Source organism: Pongo pygmaeus, chromosome 2 (assembly GCF_028885625.2).
Source record: "Pongo pygmaeus isolate AG05252 chromosome 2, NHGRI_mPonPyg2-v2.0_pri, whole genome shotgun sequence".
Lineage (NCBI taxonomy): Eukaryota > Metazoa > Chordata > Mammalia > Primates > Hominidae > Pongo > Pongo pygmaeus.
This window is the reverse complement of record NC_085930.1, coordinates 39,033,906-39,049,529: the sequence shown is the minus strand read 5'-3', so window position 1 is coordinate 39,049,529 and position 15,624 is coordinate 39,033,906. Positions and strand designations below refer to the sequence as shown.

General features: G+C 35.9%; 1 long non-coding RNA gene across 3 annotated transcripts in view; it reads left to right on the top strand.

Moving 5' to 3' along the window:
• Nucleotides 1-7,015: 7,015 nt before the first annotated feature.
• Nucleotides 7,016-15,624, top strand: part of LOC129033813 (uncharacterized) — a 50,452-nt gene continuing 41,843 nt past the window's right edge. For 2 of the 3 annotated variants that reach the window (XR_008501676.1, XR_008501675.1), the window contains exons 1-2: nucleotides 7,026-7,089; nucleotides 9,630-9,776. This is a non-coding gene — a long non-coding RNA (uncharacterized LOC129033813). Of the gene's footprint in view, nucleotides 7,090-9,629; nucleotides 9,777-15,624 lie in introns of all 3 variants that reach the window. The other variant, XR_008501677.1, reaches the window with a different exon arrangement.

The window sequence follows — 15,624 nt, the reverse complement described above, 5'->3', positions numbered from 1 at the left end:
GCTTGTGAAATGTAGTTGGAGGAGAATAGAGAGCACCCTAGTACTGCCTCATTTGTGAGGTTCAGTAGTGCAGGGACTGGACAAATAATAGCATTGCCTGACTGAGAGGCTGACTGATAAAGCAATATGTTCAATCCTTGCCATGGTAATAAAACTCCTGAAATGGTCCATAAAGCTCAGTAGACAAGGAAGAAAAAAGTAAATGAGCTACATGGAGATGCAACAGACATCCAAGAGAGGAGCTGGAGCTCAGTAAATCAGAAGTGGACACTTGGTGCTAAGAAACTTGCACTGACCACAGTTTTCTAAACAGAAATTCCCTAGCAAATTTCACAATGTTTCAAGCAGAAGCACATACATTAATACACATGTGAAATAATAAGCTGGACACAGAGATTACAGAAAGATTTCCTTACTATTTTCTTTACAATGGCCAGGTCATATTTTCATTTCTTATACGAAATAATTGCTTTTGGAAGGGTAGGGGTTACAGTGGTAGAGAATATGAAGCTAGATCCAAACTGCAAGAAATGGTGAGTGGTAGGGGCAGGAAACAACTGAGGCCTGCCTCACAAAACTCCATGACAATTTTCCCAATCATAAACAAAACTATAGAGACATCTGTGGTCTACCTCCCAAGGAGAATCAAATAATTAATTTTGCACAGCATAATTAATTTCTTTGTGTGAATTTAACAGTTACAATCTAGATTTTGTTTCTTATGAAACACTGTCTTAGGAAAAAGTAATTTCTTTAATACCAAAAAACAAAATAAAACAAAACAAAAAACTGAAGGCACTTCAAATGACCATTGACTAACTATTCAATTAATAAAAAGTGTGATACTCATTTAATAGAGTAATAGTGTTCAACATTGAAAATAGAATTTACTGTGTCAATTAAAAGGATGTTATAAATTATATTAACGAAAAAAGTAAATAGCCAAATAATTGCATTATTCCATTTGCAAAAATGTTGACAAACACAAAACTAAGCACTATCTTGTTTAGGGATACACACATGCATAGTAAAACTACCAGAAAAAGTAATGGGGTGATAAACACAAAATTGAAAGTAGTAGCTACCTCTGAATGAGGAATAAAGGATTTGTTACTTAGCATGGGCACGTGGTGGCTTTCAAAAACATTGATGATGAGTTTCTATTGACAGGTAAGTAAAGCTATGCTCATTTTTTAATATTGCGTATACTTTATATAAGTTACATATAGTGTAGAATTGACACTTGTTAACTATAAGATAGTATCCTTTCAACAAGTTGATTAGTGCGTTTGTTTCCATAACAAATTTAAATTTTTTTTTCACAGTGCTTTCATATAAAATGGTGTCATTTACCTTCTTGTGTAAGTGTCAATAAAATTTGGTCTTCATCTATTTTGAGAAATTACCTATAAAAGCAATCTTTGGTCCACAATTACTAAACTGAAGGTATGTTAGTATGAAGTGTTCAGTGTCCCTTTTGTTGTATGTCAAGCACAACATAATAACTTAATTCTTTTTGAGATTGATTTTGAAAATAAAAGTGAATAAATGTAATTGCAACCTCCATCTTGCCAGTTATTATTCTTCTTCTAGAATAGAAAATTTCGGAAATTCACAGAGCACAGATTCTTTTGATCTATCTAAAACTCGTGCCCAAAGGGAAAATTTGATCCTAGTCAATGGGGAAGATATGCCAATAAAGCAGCTGTCAACAGGAGTTGTGGTCTCAGGAGAGGAGCACAGGTTTTATTTAGCTCTAGGAGATACACACCTTGAAATAAATCTATACTACATTCTTAAAAATTATTGTCCAGGACCATAGAGCAAATGAATGAGAAGCATTAGGTTAAGATTTTAGCATTCTTTGTACACTTATCACTACGTTACAGAATATGCTTTGCCTCCAACTCCCAAAATAGATGCCACCAAGAGAAGCTGATGTCCAATAGAATCTAATGTTCAGTGATAAAGTAGACTCGGAGTATGCATAACCGCATGCATTAAACTTGTGCTTATTGATTGATGCCTACTTCATGCTAAGCACTCTTCTAGGAGCAGAGGAACCGAAGTCCTGTCACTCAAGGAGCTTACATTCAATCATCTAACAAAACCCAAAGGCTTAACCAACAGCAGTACATCAAGCTTATCAGAGAAAAGAGAGATGTTTATGGGGTACTTAAATCTCGTAAGAAACCAATTATAATGTATCCAGTTTTGTACCATCTAAAAATTTTCCTAAAGATTACATAGGGGTGCTTATAAAAATGCACTTATAAAAATATTCAACTAAAAGGAGCAAAGAACATGTAACAGTTCTATAGCCAATTCAGTATGCATTAAAAAAAGAAAAAAAGGAAAACATTTCCAGTAAGCTAGACTTCATATCCTAATAAACCTAAGATAAGGGTCTCTTTGTCACCTTCAGAAAGAGTGCAAAGCTCTGTCTCCCCAGTAGTGAGTACTCCTGCTTTAAGAGGCACTGGGAGGTGACAGAAATAATTACATGAATAATGAAATTTGTGCTGGCTTCCAAGCTGCTGAGAACACGGGATGTTGAGTAAATTTTTATAGCTCCATGACAGATTTTTTTCCCCTTCTCTTTTCCTGTGCTTTTTTGGTTGTTACTATTTGTCTCTCGAAAGCATAGGAAAAAGAACACATGCACACACTCACACACATAGAGAAACTGTGCAAAAGTGCTGGCTTATTGGGAGACTAGAGTACAGATCTTGTTAGGCGCTGTAAGTTGAATCAGACTTCTTGACAAATCCAATATAAAAGCATCTTGACCTACAATGCAGTTTCTTTGTAATTTGTGATTGCTTTCTGGAATAGCTTAGAGAAGAAGAGGAAATCTGTCTGATTAAAAAAACTCAGTTGGGACAGGCTGAGGACCAAAACACAAGGGCCAAGATTCTGGGAGCTCCAAGCAGTCCACACTATCTGAAAACTCCCTCCAATTTTGATTTTGTAATCAGAAGGTGAAAACCAGAAAAAGGTATTTTTTAGGGCAGAAGAGTAGTTTATGATGTTTCTCTTTTGATGGATTACCTGCTATCTGGTACAGCGACTGAGAGAGACCACAAGGTTACAGGGAACATAAACTGAAGCAGAACACCAGCATTTCCAGAATTCTACACAGGTTCTGCAGCTTTGATACATGACTGCCCTGCCCAAGGCCATCAATTCTCTGTGCGGCACCATGCCGAGTGGAATATGCAATTTGTATGATTATAGTTATTGTGATTGCATCAAGCTGAACCACATTTTCAGCTCTGTGAACCAGAGGGAGGAGAGGCACCAGAGGGACTTGGATTCAGACTAACAAAGAAATGGGAAGGGCAGAGGGGAGAGATGTGGACATTTCTTTTACTCCCTTTTCTGCTTGTCACCTTTTGTTCAACCCTGGAATGCATGTCTCCGTTCTAATTAGACAGATTCTGATTCAATGGCAAGTAAGGCAAAAGTGTCTTCATTTTTATAAGCACCCCACGGTAATCTTTAGGAAAATTTTTAGATGGCACAAAACTGGATACATTATAATTGGTTCCTTATGAGATTTAAGTACCCCATAAACATCTCTCTTTTCTCTGATAAGCTTGATGTACTGCTATTGGTTAAGCCTTTGGGTTTTGTTAGATGATTGAATGTAAGCTCCTTGAGTGACAGGACTTTGGTTCCTCTGCCCCTAGAAGAGTGCTTAGCATGAAGTAGGCATCAATCAATAAATACAAGTTTAATGCATGAGGTTATGCATACTCCGAGTCTACTTTATCACTGAACATTAGATTCTATTGGACATCAGCTTCTCTTGGTGGCATCTATTTTGGGAGTTGGAGGCAAAGCATACTCTGTAATGTAGTGATAAGTGTATAAAGAATGCCAATACCTTAACCTAATGCTTCTCATTCATTTGCTCTATGGTCCTGGACAATAATTTTTAAGAATGTAGTATAGATTTATTTCAAGGTGTGTATCTCCTAGAGCTAAATAAAACCTGTGCTCCTCTCCTGAGACCACAACTCCTGTTGACAGCTGCTTTATTGGCATATCTTCCCCATTGACTAGGGTCAAATTTTCTCTTTGGGCATGAGCTCTAGATAGATCAAAAGAATCTGTGCTCTGTGAATTTCTGAGATTTCCTGTTCTATAAGAAGAATAACAACTGGTAAGATGGAGGTTGCAATTACATTTTGGAAAACAAATAAAAGTCTCTGAATTGATAAAAATCAAAGAACATTCCAAATAGTTCAACTTTTGACTAGTGCTGATTCAGTTTAAGCACTCTATCCTCAGTATGCGAATATTCTTTCCTGAGCCACTGACTCTAGCATGTCTTAACTTTTAAATTTTTATATATAATATTTAGGCAGCCACATTGAGGACTATATAGGGAGTATATAAATGTATCTATGTATCTGTATTTATACCTATCTTTCTATCTGTCCGTATATACATATAAACACACACATGTACAGACACCATAATGAAGATGTCAACAAACTCTGTGACTTTGAGACTATGTCAGTTGAAAACATTTATTATAAAAAATCTCCAAAAACTCAAATGAAACAAACCTCTGAAAGCATAATAACATTAGGTAACTTGATAATATACCATTTGAATTTATTTTTCTGGACCATTGAACAGAAGCTAGTTCATTTCAAAGATTAAATTTTCTTAATTAGATAGATGAAGTCAAAGGTCAAAATGTAGTTAGAGTATTGACATTATTAATATGCTAGATATTTGTACTATGAGCTTAAAGAAACATTCTCTACTTGGGAGGCGAAGGTAGGGAGACCCCTGAGGCTGAGAATTCAAGACCAGCCTGGGCAATATAGCCACACCCTCCTTCTGAAAAAAAGTTTTTTTTTCAATTAGCCAGGCATGGTGCCACATGCCTGTAGTTCCAACAGAAAGATCACTTGAACCCTGGAGTTTGAGTCTGCAGTGAGCTATGATCATGCCATAGTATTCCAGCCTGGGAAACAGTATGAGACTGCCTCTAAACTTTTTTTTTAATTTCCTTTAATTTTTAAAGAAACATCCAAATGATCACAGCATAGTCAATTACATCAAAATTGAAAGCTGTGTCCCCAGTGCCTAGAAGTGGTATAATGTAAATTTTAATTTGTTTCTTTTGTTAATATATCAAATTGCAAGTGATTCATAGATAACATTTTGAAAGAAGAGAGTAGGGTCTTGAACTTTCTTAAAAAGTGAATTTTAATTGACTCTATCATAGAGGCATCTTGGAGGGTAAATACTGTTTTGCCCCAGTTATAATTGTATTTGAATGAAATGCTGGAGAAAGCGTAGTGACATTATTCTTTCATTGGTTTTGTTTTTGCTTTTCGATATTTTGTTTATTTTACTAAATACGAGTTCCTAGAAAAGTACAAAAGTCGGTAATGGTTCTAATATTAGGAGACTTCAGTCTGCTCTTAGTTGAGATTATCTGAGACATATGTGCTTCTCTGTGCATGATCAAGACTAAGGAGTTATTTAATCCCCACCAAGTGTCAGACACTGCTCTAGGTTCTGGGACATAGCAACAAGCAAAGGGAAATTCCAGATGTCATGGAACTCACATTGTAATTGGAAATGATAGACAATAAATGGTTATGTAGTATTTCCAATGATGCCAAATGCTGTGGGAAAAAAAAAGCTAGGAAAAAATGGTTAAGGGATGGAGAGTGATGCAAAGGGTGCCATTTTATAAAGATTAGGCAGGAGCAACACTCAAATAAGGGACATTCCAACAAAGACTTGATTAAAGAGTGTGAGCAAGTAAATGTCTCCAGGAAGAGCTTCACAAGTAGAAGCTATGTAGGTGCAGAGGCAGTGAATGGAATCATACTTGGTTTCACCACCAAAGAGTCAGGGCTGATGGAGTGAACTTTGAGAAGGAAAGAATGGTGAGGTATAAAGTCTAACAAGTTAGCCAGAGGTCATATAATATGGGTTCCACACGACCATAGTATTCTGAGTGAGATGAAAAGTTGTTCGAGGTTTTTGAGCTTAAATGACATAGTCTGTTTCATTTCAACAGAATCGTCCTGGCTACTATGTGAACAAAAACTGTAGCAGGTAAGGAACAGAAGCCAAGAAGCCAGTATGGAGCCAAAGAGCAGGCCAAGTGAGGGATGATGACTCACTCACTGGCTAGCTGAGTAGTTCTTAGGTATGTAGAAATCTTCATTTCTTCTGAATGTTTTGACTTAGAAGCTTCCATCTGTGACATAAATGGATGATGACTCACTCACTGGCTAGCTCAGTAGTTCTTGGGTATGTAGAAATCTTCATTTCTTTTGAATGTTTTGACTTGCAAGCTTCCATCTGTGACATAAATGAAAGTCTCATTTGATTACTATCCAAAGCAACTATGAGCAAAGCTACCATCTCTGGCTTGAAGTTATCTCCAACTTATTGTCTATGATGAAGAACAGCATTACCAGAATGACAAAAAGCAAATTTTCGATTTTATTTTCATCTTTTAGCCTTATTGAATAGATGTTTATAGAGAAAGGGTATTAGCATTTAAATGATTTATATTAATGTCTATTATACCTACTTAAGTCCGTGATTGAATCTTATTCTTATCATGTAGAGAAAAGAGAGTAAAGATCTTAGATGATGGTCTTGGAATTGTTGAATCTTTTCTCTGCAGGAGGCAGTGTTTCTTGTATGTGAGGGTCAAGTGTGTCCTGGAAACAAATGCAAAAAGAAGACTTAACCTTCAAGAAAATTTATATCTAATTTTGTATCTCTCAGAGCAGCATTAAAAAAAATGAAAACAAAGAGTGGAAAAGGGGAGATTAGATAGCAGAATAGATTGTTGCATCCTGGATTTTCATTCTTTTCTTTTATCTCTGCAGCCTTGAGGATTTATTGGCACCCATTTCATTTGTCTTTCTCTGGGTTTAACATTGAGGTGATGAGACGGAATATTACCTTTGTGCTTCGGAACATCTATGAGTGACATGTAATAGTTGCCTGGGAAACTAGAGATGAAATTCTACAGGTCTTTGAAATGCTTTACATTTGAGAATGAAGCTCAGTTGAAGTTTGAACAGCATACTGACAGTGAGCGTTGATCCCACATGTTATCTGTTAAGATATTTGAGCTTCAGATAACAGAAAAACCCCCACTCAAAGTGGCTTAACTAATAAAAAAAATTATTATCCAATATAACTGGAAGTCCAGAGGCAGAGTGGGCTCCTGGTGTGTTGTAATGAGAGGCCCAATGTAATGAAGGACTCAGGTCCTTTCAATCTTTCTCCTCTGCTTTCCTCAGAATTAGCTGCCTCCTAAGCCTGGTTGTCCAGTGGTTTCAGGATGGCTGTCAGTGACTGTCACGGTGGCATTAATTCCTATTTGCTGCTGGCATAAAAGGAAAGCGGAAATTTTTCCTTCAAACATAGAAAATATTTCTTCTCTTCAATCTGATTGGGAAAACGTAATTCACATGTCCACCTCCAGACTAGGGAATGTCATTTGCTGACTGGCTTAAAATTAATCAAAATTCTTCTTGAGAGCTAGATATACTGTGAATCTCTGGATTAATGGGCCTCTCTCAGGAGGAAGAAAGAGGAAAATGGGCGTTAGGTGTCATCTATATCATACAATGGAGAGGCATGGGTTAACGGCAAACTGTATGCTGGAAAAAATGTTCAAAAAAAAATGAAATCTTCCTCCAAGTTTCATTATGCTATTCCTTGCCATCAAATCGTGGACCTGTGCTTTCCCCATTAAGGATAAAAATGGGAAAGAAAGGGAAGAAATTCTGGTGATTCCAACTTTTGTATTTTTTTTCACAGTATTTTGAGGCTCTCCATTAAGGCACTTAGAAATAGTAATTTTAAAACAAAAGTGATTCTATTGCCTTTGCTGAGCATCCAGAAGTTAAGATCAATGAATACTTGTGATGTTGTAACAATAATTTTTTCAATGCAGTTTCCTGTATTCTAAATTTCTTATTTAAAGGACTTAAAATGAATTATTTCCAGCATCTATATTAACTATACCTATAGATATAAATATTATAAGCAATTAAACAGGTCTTTTGAGACTTTTTAATTTCTTTCCAAAACTATAAAAAATTTTCTTTGTTAAAGATAATTTTAGCAGATGAAGGTCTGACACAGCAACAGTAGATCTATCTAATAAGCTCTTGCTCTGTTGCCATCTATATATGAAAAATGTATTCATTTTCTATTAATGCACCATAAATTACCACAGAATTGGTGGCTTAAAACAATGTTAATTTATTGTCTTACAGTTTCTTTATCTGAGCATGATATAATTGGGTTTTCTGTTCAGGGTTCCACAGGGTTGCAATCAAGACTGCAGCCAAGTGTCAGTCACACTGTCATTCTGCTCTGAGGCTGTGTCTTCCTCCAAGCTCATTAATGTTATTGGCAGAATTCAGTTTCTTGTAGTTGTGGGAAAATCCCCATTTTTTTTACTAAATGCTGACCAGAGACCACGCTTGGCTCCTAGAGGTCACCCTGAGCTCCTCAGTTGTGTTTGTTTACTTCCAGGACAGCAGCAGCCACTCTTTCTGATTTTGAATCTCTGACATTTTATGTCTTTGACCTCTTGACTCAGATCTAAGTGCTCCTATGATTAGATCAGGCTCATTGGATAATCTTCTTACCTTAAAGTCAATTGAATTGGGATCATAATTTGATGTGAAAAATCCATTCATAGTAGTATCTAGAATTTAATAACTGGGTAAAATGTGTGTATATCAGGAGGTTCCAACATATGAGAGCTGAGCTGACAATGAAGACATGCCATCTTTCAGGAAAGAGATTCAAATACCCTTAGCTCAGCTCTCATAATTTGGAAGCTAAATAACTCAAAAGGACCATATGTGTCTCTTCCTGCCTGCTCCCACTTTCTTCCCTTTGTCCTCTCCTCTCTTCTGTTGTCCTCTCCTCTCCTCTCCTCTCCTTTCTATCTCACTGAACATAAATCACTTAATTTCCTCCCCTACAGAAAAAACAAAATACGAACAAATAGCTGGAAGACAGGATGAGGTGGAAGAGTAAAATAATTAAAAAAAAAAAAAGTAATTCTAAAGAAAATGAGGAAGAATGAAATTGAGGAGTAGGTGCAGGAGGAAACACAAACAAACAATCAAACAAACAGAAGCATGCAGCCAGGAGAGAGAAGAGAATTTGAGATAAAATTAGAAAAAGAGAAAGCATCATGTGAAAAGCAAGGTAGAGAGGGCAAAGTTGAAAATAACAAAATGATGGCATTTGTGGCCATGGATTTGTAGTTGCTTTGAACAAAACACTCTGCTTCTTTTTCCTAAATACTTTCCCATTGTGAGAAAGGCCGATGGCAGCGCATATTTGTGTATATATCTTGATCTTGTTAACAGTATTTCTCAACACTCATGTTGTTATGGTCGAGCTTCTGCTTTGAAAAGCCAGGCAAAGCAGATAATATTACACTTAATAAAAACATATGAAAGCCAAAAACATAACCACAAACAAAAGAAATTAAAAATAACCCAAGGAAGTCTTACAGTCTCTTAGCAACAAATTATTTGGACCAGGAAGTAGGAACGTATGTAGCTCAGTGTGGTTTTTTCCTCTGTTTTCTTTTTCAGTATACCAACACGAATGAAAATAACTTAACAGCAATTTTATAAATTCACATCCCCCAGAGCACCACAGAGTAAAGAAATACTGCATATGGGTAACAACTGGTTCTTAGTTACTAAATCTGAAAGATCAAATAAAGTTAATCACATAAGGTAAGTTAAACTCAGATGTTTGGTAATACATATATACATAGAGAGAGAGAGAGAGAGAGAGAGATGTGTGTGTTTGTATAAAATACACGAGTATATATGTGTGTAAAATGCAGTCAGTCCAGATGTATTCCAAATAACTATCTTTTAAGCCTGCCATCTGCATCTTTTTTTTTTTTTTTAGACGGAGTCTCACTCTGTCGCCAGGCTGGAGTGTAGTGGCACGATCTTGGCTCACTGCAACCTCCGCCTCCTGAGTTCAAGTAATTCTCCTGCCTTAACCTCCCGAGTAGCTGGGACTACAGGTGCATGCCACCATGCCCCGCTAATTTTTGTATTTTTATTAGAAATGGAGTTTCACCATGTTGGCCAGGACAGTCTCAATCTCTTGATCATCTGCATCTCTTTTAAGATAAATTATGAACTATTGCAGATATATTATTTTCATTTTAAGAAGAAGGAGTAGATATATCCCAAATATAAGAGTGCATTTTGGCTTCTGAATTTTTGATATTCCTGAGCCTTTTAGGTTATTTGCTCCATAAACGGAAGGTCTGAGCAGAGATTGAGAGTTCCTTGAAACCAGGTGTCAGTAACAGACAAGACGAGAATATATGCCTGGCTGCTCTTAATGTCCTTTTATAAGGGAACATGCTCCTAATGTCTTTTATAAATTAATATAAAGAATAACCTTTATTTTCAACAAAACACTGTCAACCATGAGGTGCTTCTATTGACTCATTTTCATTGTCTTGTGGGAGTTTCTGAGAACACTGCAAGGAAACAAAAAGAATTGAGATGAAACATCTCTCTTCCTCTGCCAAAAAGCTTTAGGATATGGCAGAGGGATGATTCAGAATCCAACTTTCTTATTAATCTGATGCCCATTCTAATCAGAGGAATACTTGTTTGGACATTTATAAGACATCTCGCATAAGAATGAGCGGGAGTGTCTCTGAGAGTAGCGGCAGACATTTATTTGCGGGAGTGTTGATAACAGCTGCCAAATACAATGGTGATGTCAACATTAGTCTAACATGAAAGGCAGCCCCCATTATTGACCTCCCCAGGCTGTGCATCTACTTTTCCCTCTAGATTCTAGATCTGACTCCTTGCACACAAATTACCAGGCATGATTTTTCTCATCAAGTCTTTTTTTTTTTTTTTTTTTCAAAAATGCGGTGCTCCATTCAGCATGTCATTCAGCCTTAAGTGTTTGTAATAAAATTACCAGAAAGCAGAGACGCTTTGCAGCCACACATGTGACTTTTGAAATAAAATCAAAAAAGCCACCAATTTGTCAGATAGGGGAAAATGTGTCATATCATTTTGCAAATTATGACTACAAATATACTGAAGACAGTCTTGTCAAGCTGATGTGTTCCCTCTGTTACTTGAACTTTATCTTGGTTGAGGCTCAACTCTAATGAAGACAGGCATGGATGATACTGGTTTGAAAAGGTCACAGTTATACCAAAGTCTATATAAATAAGTTTGTCCTATTATGTCTCTACCACACAGCTGCTCTTGAGTTTTTCTGGGGGAATATACTAGGAGACCATAATCAAGGTACCAGTTTATTGACGGCTGTTCTTAATAAATACAACTCTTCAAGAAAATAAAGTAATTTAATGCACAATAATGTTGAATGTGTAAGTAGGATCAAAATTAGCTATTTCTAAATTGTTTAAAAACCAGAATTTCATTTCAGAGTAAGAATTATGATAAAGATAAAATAACAGTAATGCCATCACTATGGATCCTTAATCTACAGTTTGTGAATGTAAATTACTTGATCATGTTTCCAGACTAATTTTTGTAAAGAAAGGTTTTATGGGTGACATCTTCATTTGTTACCATATCTTCATTTGACAAGGCAAGCTGGTAAATTCATAGGTATGCATTAAACTGATTCTTTCATTACATCTGGAATGCAAGAGTAAATAAATAATTTATTAAATTAATTGAGTTCTTTTATTCAGATGTTTCCAAGGCGATTATCATGATACCTAAGTAATCAGACTCAATCTAAATAAATTAATTCAATAAAATATTGAATTGTGCCTTAATGGAATAATTTTATGAATACCATCAAGAATCAGTAGAAAATCTTCCAGAAATTTTAAAGAGCATCAGCAGGAGAAATGTGATCAATACAGGATGACTGACTAGAATTTAGCAAGTAAAGGAAATTATTTTACTGGTTAGTTGAGGAGTGGTGATATTGCTCCCTAGTTTACTGAGAAATTTAAGGCTTTACAAATAAAAATACTCATGTTCCATCTTTTTTATTTCCAAAATCGCTCCACAGCTTTTATCTCTCTTTTCCATTTTACTATTTCTCAGAAAGAAATATTCTTTTTATGGAGGAATTATATTTATTGAAAAAAAACAGTGTATAAGTGGACCTGCACAGTTCAAACCCGGGCCATTCAAGGGTCAACCATAATTCTCTCATTTAAAGTGCATTATTCAATGCTTTTTAGTATATTCACAAAATTGTGCAACCACCACCACAGTCAATTTTAGCACATTTTCACCTCCTTGCAAAATATTCTGTACCCATTTAGCAGTCATTCTCCATTCCCCCCTCTCGCAACCCCTGGCAGCCACTAATCTACTTCCTGTATCTATGGATTTATCTATTCTGTACAAGAAATATTTTAACCACTGTCAATCCTTCTGCTTATGCTCCAATCCTATGTATTGTTCTGTATTCTCTAGGGCTTTGATTTATCAAGTAAGTTCTTTAAATTCCTCCAGCCTTACACATGTACTCAGATGTCATGTTCATAGATGAATAATTTTCCATAGTATTTCTCTTTCCCTTCTTCCCTGATTATAGCTAACGTTATCTCTGCTATGTTGCCTTACTTAATGTGACAATTTTCTGATAGGATTTCTTCATTCTCTATCTTTTATAAAAACTAGTAATAACCTCTACTTACTTACCACTGCTTAACCTCTAAATCCGATGGGAAATGGTGACTTCTTCTGCCAAGGAAACGTTATGCATTACATGGTCTCTAATCCCATTGAACAAAAATTCTTAGCCCTACATTTATTTACCATTATCATCAAAGTCACCAATACGTCAGAAACCACAACTTCTATACTATATTTTACCAACTTTATAGATATGTACTCATTTAATTGTCAACAATTCTATGAAATAAGTATTTTATTTCCCACTGGTAAATGATGGAATGGCAACTCAAAGTTAGTTGCTCAAGGCCATCCTAACAGCCAAAAAAATGCAGCTTTCACAGTGGGGAGTGTAATGCATGATGTCTCCAGCTACTAGACTCTAAAATCCATCACCGTGTGTGCACCAAGGTCACAATTTCCATGGCTGCTCTTTGCCAATGACAGAGTGCAGCTGGGATACTAATGCAGGATCATCCTGGGAGACACAAGACTCCTCTGATGAAAGACTTTGGCTCAAGGGCACCCTGTCAAGTTTGTTGAAACTTACTGGAGCTACATGGCAGTCTAAAACCTTCTTTCCCTCCTTCTCTTTCTCCTTCACAGGGGTTAGACTTACATTACGGTCTGACAACTTTCTCAGTCTTCTCTGGCTCCCTCTCACTTTTTCTCATAGGCGTTTTCCCCAATCAATCTCTTGCACTTCCAATTACATCTTGTTATGTGCTTCTCAGAGGACTCAGACTAACACAGTCACACCACTATTTAAGAGGCTGGGCTAAAAGTTGTACTGTAGACTATTTATTTCCAAAGCTGGTATACTCGACTGCTAATGAGAATATGGTCATCATCCACATTCCCAAGCTTTTCATCCAGCTTTACTCTACCTCACTCTATCCAAACTAGGCCACTCTCCATTTCCACTCCACTGCCTTCCATTTTTTAGTGACTTCTAATCTCCCTGTCAACATTTGAGTCACTCATGAAGGCTGATATAAAATACTGCCTATCTTTTGAGCTATTTTTTTAAACCATTTGACCCAACTTGAACTCTTACTTAACTGAATCTCTATTGGTGCTTCTTAGTTAAAGAAAGATTTTACAATATTGTGTTAAGTGTTGTCAACATATGTAAGTTAGTTACATTCTTATTTCTGCTATTGACTTCCTGTGTGACCTTAATAATGGGACATTTTCGTGGTTCACTGTGTTCAATCTCAGGGTTAGCAGATATAAATAGAACAATTTCCAAGTTAGAGAAATAATCTTCATAGTGCAGAGGTCTTATGAGACTTGAAATTATATAAATAGTTGTGTACTTTAGCATTTGTATCAAGATAATGGCTTTTATTCATCAGAATTTCTATAGCATCAATGAAATAACTTGCCAGATATTACTGTGAATTATAAGATTCCTAAGAATGTTTCTTTCTTTTCAGTGATATTTCTCTCTCTCCCCTCACCCTTCTCTTTCCCTATCTCTCTTTCTTCCTCACTCCCTCACTTCCTTTCTTCCTTCTCTTTCTCTATTTATATCTCTTTCTTGGAAAAAGAAGAAGTAATATAAAATGATTTGTTTCTGTATTTAGTTAATAAGGGTATGAAGGATATAAGATTTCCTTGAAAGATAGTTAAAAATATAAGTTGATTCATCGAAAAGTTATTTAGAGTCTAGCATTAAGAATCTATAGCTGCTAACATCACACAAAAGAGAAATGATTAGACTTTACGTGTCTCTTGAAAAAGTATTCTGTCTTTGAAGTAATCTTGTCAAAAATAAATAAATAAAATGAAAGAGAAACTTGATTTCGAGGAAGCCCTTAGATCCAAATGCTAATTTTATGGAAATACAGATGACTGATGAGCATGTCAAATAACACTACAGGGATGCAATCAGCAGCTAGGTTTTTTTTTCTCCCCCAACATTTAAATCGCAAGTGAGAAAACAAATTTAAAGGGGATCCTCACAGAATAAAAAAGACTTAAACATCTTATCAACCAATTGCAATGTAACCTTATTTGATATTGATTCAAATAAGCGTGAGAAAGATAAAATATATGAGATAATTGGGAATTTTAATATTAAGTAAATATTCAGTGACATTAAGGAGCTATTGTACATTTTTAAATAATCACTGTCATTGAGGTTATGTTTTGATATTTTAAAAGATATATTGTTTAGAGCTACATACTAATATATTTTTTGGTCATGGACTCTGGGTACATGATAGTTTATTGTGCTATTTTATTTCTGTGAATGTCCATAATAAACTGCCTGGAGCAATTAATATAAGATAAAGAGAAAGGCAGTGGCTGAGAGGATAAGCCACAGAGACTAACCTCCTCTTATGCTGACTCCCTCAGACAGAATGTTTGATTCTGAAATGTGCCCTATCAGTTCCTCCTATAGCAGTGATGACATCTCAGGTCTCAGAGAATAGTCATAAGCTCTAAAGCACAAGTGCCTGATTGATCAGACGTAATGTATTACTAACTAAAAGTAAGGATTAAGATAGGCAAGAGATGTAGGCTACAGATATTTTTATGCTCATTGTTTCAATACAACCTATTTCTAGATGGAAAATCAAAATTACTGTCAGAAAGTATTTTCATAAACAAAGAGCCAAAATAAAGATACTGGATGATTTTCTGAAATACTCTTATCAACAGTACGTGCCCACCTTAAAGACAGGGATAAACCTGCTGAGCAGATGAGGACACCTCCAAGGAGCCCATTCTGTTAAATAAGGCCAGGATTGTATTGAACAATATTTGCTGCTTGTCTCTTGTGTTCCAGGCTCAAGGCAGACTATTTTTGTTATAAAATTGTCATGTTTTCAGATTCACAGGGCATAGCTTGCTCATCAGTGCATCTGCAACAGCATAATTCCTAACACATAATAGGTCTTTAATAAATATTTGTTGA